The sequence below is a fragment of the Choloepus didactylus genome, chromosome 4 (genome assembly GCF_015220235.1).
Source record: "Choloepus didactylus isolate mChoDid1 chromosome 4, mChoDid1.pri, whole genome shotgun sequence".
NCBI lineage: Eukaryota > Metazoa > Chordata > Mammalia > Pilosa > Megalonychidae > Choloepus > Choloepus didactylus.
The window spans coordinates 106,659,863-106,666,229 of NC_051310.1; the positions used below are offsets into that span (position 1 = coordinate 106,659,863).

Genomic DNA, 6,367 nt, shown 5'->3' on the forward strand with positions numbered 1-6,367 from the left:
GGGTGAATGAACACAGAACAACTGAAGTTGATGGTTGTTGATGCTGAATGATGGGTATACAGGTTTAATTGAAACATCATCTCTAATTTTGTCTGTGAGATTTTACATAATAAAATGTTAAAAACATATATGCACATAAGCAGACATGAAAAATGGGGAAAAAATGTGGTTGATGATTGAAAACATACTCTCTAGTCTTTTCTTTTTTTCTCTTTGCTTCCACTACCCCCAACCTACATGTCTTCACTGACCTTTTTTATCTTGCTATGAGGTTTTTAAAAAAAATTTTAACTAGAGAAGTTGTAGTTTTACAGAAAAATCATGTAGAAAATATAGCATTCCCATATACCACCGCCATTATTAACACTGTTGAAAGAATATTATAATTGTACTATTACATTAGGGTCTATTTTTCCCCATGTAGCACCCTATTATTAACACCTTGCATTCGTGTGGTACATTTGTTTTAATTCCTGAAAGAACATTTTTGTAATTGTGCTATTAACTATGGTCCATTGTTTACAACAGGGTTCGTTATTTGCTGTGCAGGTTTTAAGGAGCTAAACTGAAGTGGTGATGTGGTGGGGATGAAAATATAAGGGAGCTGGTTTTAGACTGGGCTGGCTAATCCATGCATCAGCGCCACCTCCTGGAAGAACAAAAGCCCAGGACCCTGGGGTGGAATCACTCTTGACTTTGAACCTTCTCTTTGGTTAAGACTGCAGGTAAGGTCTGTATCTTCCTGTCTTTATACCTGCCTTTGGTTTGGCTTGGCATATGCTTTCTCTCTTTCTCCAGCTGACTTCTCTCACTTCTCACACTAAGACGTAAGCATCAGGAGACCAGGAATCTTGTCGATCTTGTTCTGCTTTATGGGCCTGATGATTTGTGGAATGACTGAATAAATGAATGAGGAAGGCAGAATTTGCTGCTCTTTTCTGTTTGCCTGTCTTCTGTCTTGGCTCCCCTAATAGAATCATCACCACATCCTCCCAGTCTCTACATGTGTCCAGGCCTGGCACAGCACCCCCTGCATGCTTGCTGCTGCCGCAGGTGTTGCCAATGATTCTGTAATAGGTTTAAAACATTTACTTGCATTTGAAAACAAATCAAGTTAGAGATTCTCTGGGAAGAGAGATGTAAAAATGAAAGCTATTGTGATGGAAAGAAAATGTGTTTTAATAAAAGAGATTTTTCCAGCCAGAACAGAAAACTGGTCAAAGTAATGAACTCCCTGAGAAAGAATGGTACCTTCCTACAGATCGTTTCCAGGTTTTTACAATAATGCCTCCGTTTACCAGAGAAGCGGCCATGGGACAGGCAATTTTCAAGCTACACTGAGTAAAGGGGGCTGGAAGGGCTGGGTCCCTCATCACCTCAACCAGGACACCTCTGCTTTTGTCAGCTTTATAACCTGTAGGATTTTGTTTGAAGAAAGTTTCTTCTCCCTAAAACGTGACAAGAGTATTCCAGAAGCCTCAGGTAAGATACTCTACTTATTAGCCATGTGACCTTGGATGAGTCTCAATCTCTCTGGACTGTTACAGTGAGGAAATAGCAGGCTAAATAAACCTTATCTGTGTGAAGGCAGGAGACGGAATTACATGACCTTTTAAATCTTGCACCTCTAAGATCCACCATGGTGTGAAATTAGAAGTCATGAAATTAGAAGTAGCTTGATCTACCTGCAGTACCCGGAAGAGCCACAAGTGAGAGGTGTTGCTCTGTGAGAAAAGCTTTGCTTATCACGGAATTTTTCACTCCCCAGATTCTAACATGAAAGATTTGGGAATTTCTCCTTTGTAATTGCAGAAAAAGAAAGAATTTCTATCTTGTAACTTTGAGGCAGAGGATTTAAACTTTTTTAGTGATGAATCCTGGGAAAGTTACCCAGTGCTTAATGTGTAACTTGTTTTTATTCGGTCAAAGAAGAGCTTATGTCATGGAGTAATTAGCCCATTGTCAAATACTGAGGTGTCTTCACCTCTATGAGAATATGTGCTATGTTTTGTTCTAATATTTTGGTTCATCGAGCTCCTGGCACATCCAGACAATATTTGTTGATGTGAATCATTGAATGGTTGTCCTGCATTAAAACATATAGTAATCGATCTGTAATGAGGATTTTCTGTGTTCCCACAAGGACTGTTGATATGCTTTGTAAAGATGGCTGAAGACGGAATTTTGGACTGTTTCTTGTGGATATGCCTCATCAAAATGGCTGGAGACAGACTTTTTGGCTAGAGTTTGGTTCTTTTGTGTTCTGGAGGCAATTGCCTCAAGGACCGGATTTCCAGGACATTTACTGAATTAAGACAGGGAGCAATTGTTAGATTAAGTCTGGCAAACCTACCTGTGCATATAAACATGAAATTCTGTGGTCATGCTTGGTCAAGAATCTTTGTCATGTTGTACTTTATTGGTATAAAAAGAAAGTATAAAATCAATAGGATTAGGGAAACACAGCATGGTCAGAAAGGACATATCTTGCTTAGCAGGGTACTTGGAATGGAGGCTTGATGGTGTAGAGGAGATTCGAGTTTGATTTCTTGCTGTGAGAGCAGGACAGATTCTTGGAGGAAGGTGTATAAAAGACAACTGAGATCACTTGGGAGAGGGTTTGTGTGATGATAATGAGCAGATGGCCTGAGCTTGAGAGCTCGATCACTTTCTGGACATGGTCCTGCCCGTTGTGCCCCCACAGTGTGGTCACCACCAGCATAAATGAACTGCACATTCCTGAATCCAGGGTGGACCAACCCATGAGGGCCTGTTCATAGAGGAGTCCCTGGCCTGAGGGACAAACCACTCGCTTTCCTGGTGACCATCATGAACAGGCGTGGGCTGGTAGTAACTGGCCATTGTTCTTGCAGCCCCTTGCTGTAGCCCAGGCGCATCCAGCCCTTCCGACTGGGTGCATTCATGAATTAGCACCACAAAGCTGTTTTGAATCATGCTTCATGAGCACAAAGGCTTAAAACAGTCTCAGTCTCTGTATTTCATTGACTAAAAAGGGTGGATTGGAAGAGTAAGTCTGAGAATTTAGACTTTCTAGAAGACTATTTTAAAAAGAATCTCTGAGATCATTTGTCCAGCTTCTCAATAAATACAGGAAAACGTGCAACATTCTTAAAGGTTGAGTGCCACACTTTTCAAAGCAGGTCCTTGGCCCAACTGCATCAGCATCAAGCTGAATTTCAGCTTGCTAGAAATTCAGAAACCTCAGGCCCCACCCTAGAGTCACTGATTCAGAATGTGAATTTCAACCAGATCCTCAGGTGATTTGTGAGCATGTTTAAGGGTAAGAAGTACCCCTCTCAGTGGTTATCAGCCCTAGATTTTTTATTTGAATATCCTGGGGGTGTTTGAAAAATATCAATGCCTGGTCCCCACTGCCATCCAACTGGAGATTGGAAAATCTGGGATTGGGACCCCAACATCACCATTTTTTAAAAGGTCCAGTTGATTTCATCACACAAAGAGGCTTAAAGAACACATAAGACAGACTTGGCTTTGAAAGTCAATTCTGCCGCTTAATAGCTGTGTCTTTGGTCGTGTTACGTATTTTCTGTGAACCTCAGTTTATTTGTCCTTATAGTGGGTAAAAAAGTGCTTGCTTCATAAGGATTGTTGTGAAGATTAAGCAAAACAACCAGACAATACCTGGCACACAGGTTCTCTAAATTAGGGTTTCCCAGCCCAGGTGATGATAAGGATCACCTGGGGCACAAGAGAGCTACACAGATTTCCTGAGCTCCTCCTCTGAGGGAGGCATACACATCTGGGTTTTCTTTTCTTTTAGTACTGCAATTTTATTAAGATATTTTCACATGTCATACAATCCATCCAAAATATACAATCATTGGCTCAGTATCATTGCACATTTGTGCATTCATCACCACAATCAATTTTAGATCATTTTCATTGCTAAAAAAAAAAGGAAGGAATAAAAAGAAAACCTAAATCATCCTATACCTTTTATCCCTCTATTATTGACCCCTAGCATTGGTGTGGTATATTTGTTACTGTTGATGAAAGAATATTAAAATATTACTGTTCATTATAGTTCGTAGTTTGCAATAGGTACATTTTCCTCATATACCACTCTATTATTAACTCCTTGTAATAGTGATGTACATTTGTTCTAGTTCATGAAAGAACTTTTTTATATTTGTACTGTTAATCACAATCATCATCCACCACAAGATTCATTGTGTTATACCAGCTCATGTTTTAACTTCTTGCTTTCCTTCTAGTGATATATATGACTTTAAACTTCCCTTTTCAGCCTCATTCACACATAATTCAGCACTGTTAATTATTCTCACAATAATGTGCTACCATCACCTTTATCCATTTCCAAACATTTAGTTTCAACCTAGTTAAAAATTCTGCACCTGTTAAGCATCCGTTCCCCATTCTCTAGCTTCATTCTATCTCCTGGTAACCTATATTCTACATTTTACATCTATGCGTTTACGCATTATAATTAGTTCATATTAGTGAGATCACACAATATTTATCCTTTTGTGTCTGATTTATTTTACTCAACGTAATGTTCTCAGGGTTCATCCATGTTGTGTGCTTCAGATATTGATTCCTTCTTATTGCTGAATAATATTCCATCCTATGTATATACCACTTTTTGTTTATTCATTGGTTGATGGACACTTGGGTTGATCATCTTTTGGCAGTTGTGAATAATACCTCTATGAACATTGGTGGGCAAATGTCTGTTAGTGTCCCTTTCAGCTCTTCTGGATATATACCAAGTAGCTGAATTGCCAGATCCTAAGACAACTCTATTCTTAGCTTTCTGAGGAACCTCAAAACCATCTTCTACTGTGGCTGTACCATTTTACATTCCCACTGGCAATGAGCGAGAGTTCCTATTTCTCCACATCCTCTCCAACACTTGTAGTTTACTGTTTGTTTAATAGTGGCCATTCTAGTATGTGTGAAATGATATCTCGTTGTGGTTTTGATTTGCATTTCCCTAATAGCTAGTGAAGATGAGCAGAGTTTTTAGCCATTTGTATTTTCTTGTTGGAAATGCATGACTTTTGCCTATTTTTAAAATGGGTTATTTGTCTTTTTATTGTTGAGCTGTAGATTATCTTTATATACTCTAGATATCAAACCCTTATCAGATATGTGGTTTCCAAATATTCTCTCCCATTGAGTTGCCTACCTTTTCATCCTTTTGAAAGAGTCCTTTGAAGCATAGAAGTATTCAATTTTGAGGACGTCTCATTTGTCTATTTTTTCTTTCATTGGGTATAAGGTCTAGGAAACTACTGCCTATCACTAGGTATTGAAAATGCTTCCCTCCATTTTTTTCTAGGAATTTTATGGTACTAGCTCTTATATTTAGGTCTTTGATCCATTTTGAGTTAATTTTTCTATAGAGTGTGAGAAAGGGGGCCTCTTTCATTCTTTTGGTTATGGATATCCAGTTCTCTTAGTGCCATTTATTGAAGAGACTCTTGAGTGGATTTGGGTGCCTTCCCAAAAATCTATTAATCATAGATCTGAAGATCTATTTCTGAACTCTTAATTCAATTCCACTGATCAGTATGTCTATCTTTATGCCAGTACCATGCTGTTTTTTTGTTTTGTTTTGTTTTGTTTTGTTTTTTAACCCTGCAAATACAAGGCCTTAAAAAATTGAGTACAAACTTGTGTTTCTCTCCACAGAAATCGTTAGTAAAAGGCAAAAAATTTATTTGATTTGAAGAGAAACGAGAATAGTACCATGCTGTTTTGACCATTGTAGCTTTATAGTATGTTTTAAAGTCAAGAAGTGTGTGTCTCCCTATTTCATTCTTCTTTTTCAAGATGTTTTTGGCTGTTCACATCCCCTAACCCTTCCAGATAAACTTGATAATTAGCTTTTCCATTTCAGCAAAATAGGCTGTTGGAAAATTTTGACTGGTATTTCATTGAATCTGTAGATCAGTTTTGGTAGAATTGACATCTTACCAACATTTAGCCTTCCAATTCATGAACACAGAATGTCTTTCCATTTATTTAGGTCTTCTTTGATTTCTCTTAGCAATGTCTTTTTTTTTTTCATTTTTTAAAATTGTATAATATAACATATGTACATAAAGGTGACATCTTTCCAAGTGCCATTTAACAAGCAGTTAGCAAATTTAAAAGAATACTATAGGTTACAATTCCACAGTGTTTCAGTTATTTTCTTATTATGAAATATAAATATATACAAAAAGTTAATATCTTTCAAGGTATGATTTAACAAGTAGACATATAGGAAATTTCCAAAGTTATGATGAATTATATACCATAGTTTCAGTTATTTCCTTATTGTGAAATACAACGTATATACAAAAAGGTATAGCTTTCA

The 6,367-nt window shown here is 37.6% G+C and overlaps 1 pseudogene; it reads right to left on the reverse strand.

Annotated features, from left to right (window-relative positions):
* Positions 1 to 5,639: 5,639 nt before the first annotated feature.
* Positions 5,640 to 5,749, reverse strand: LOC119533762 (annotated as a pseudogene).
* Between the last annotated feature and the right edge of the window lie 618 nt (positions 5,750 to 6,367).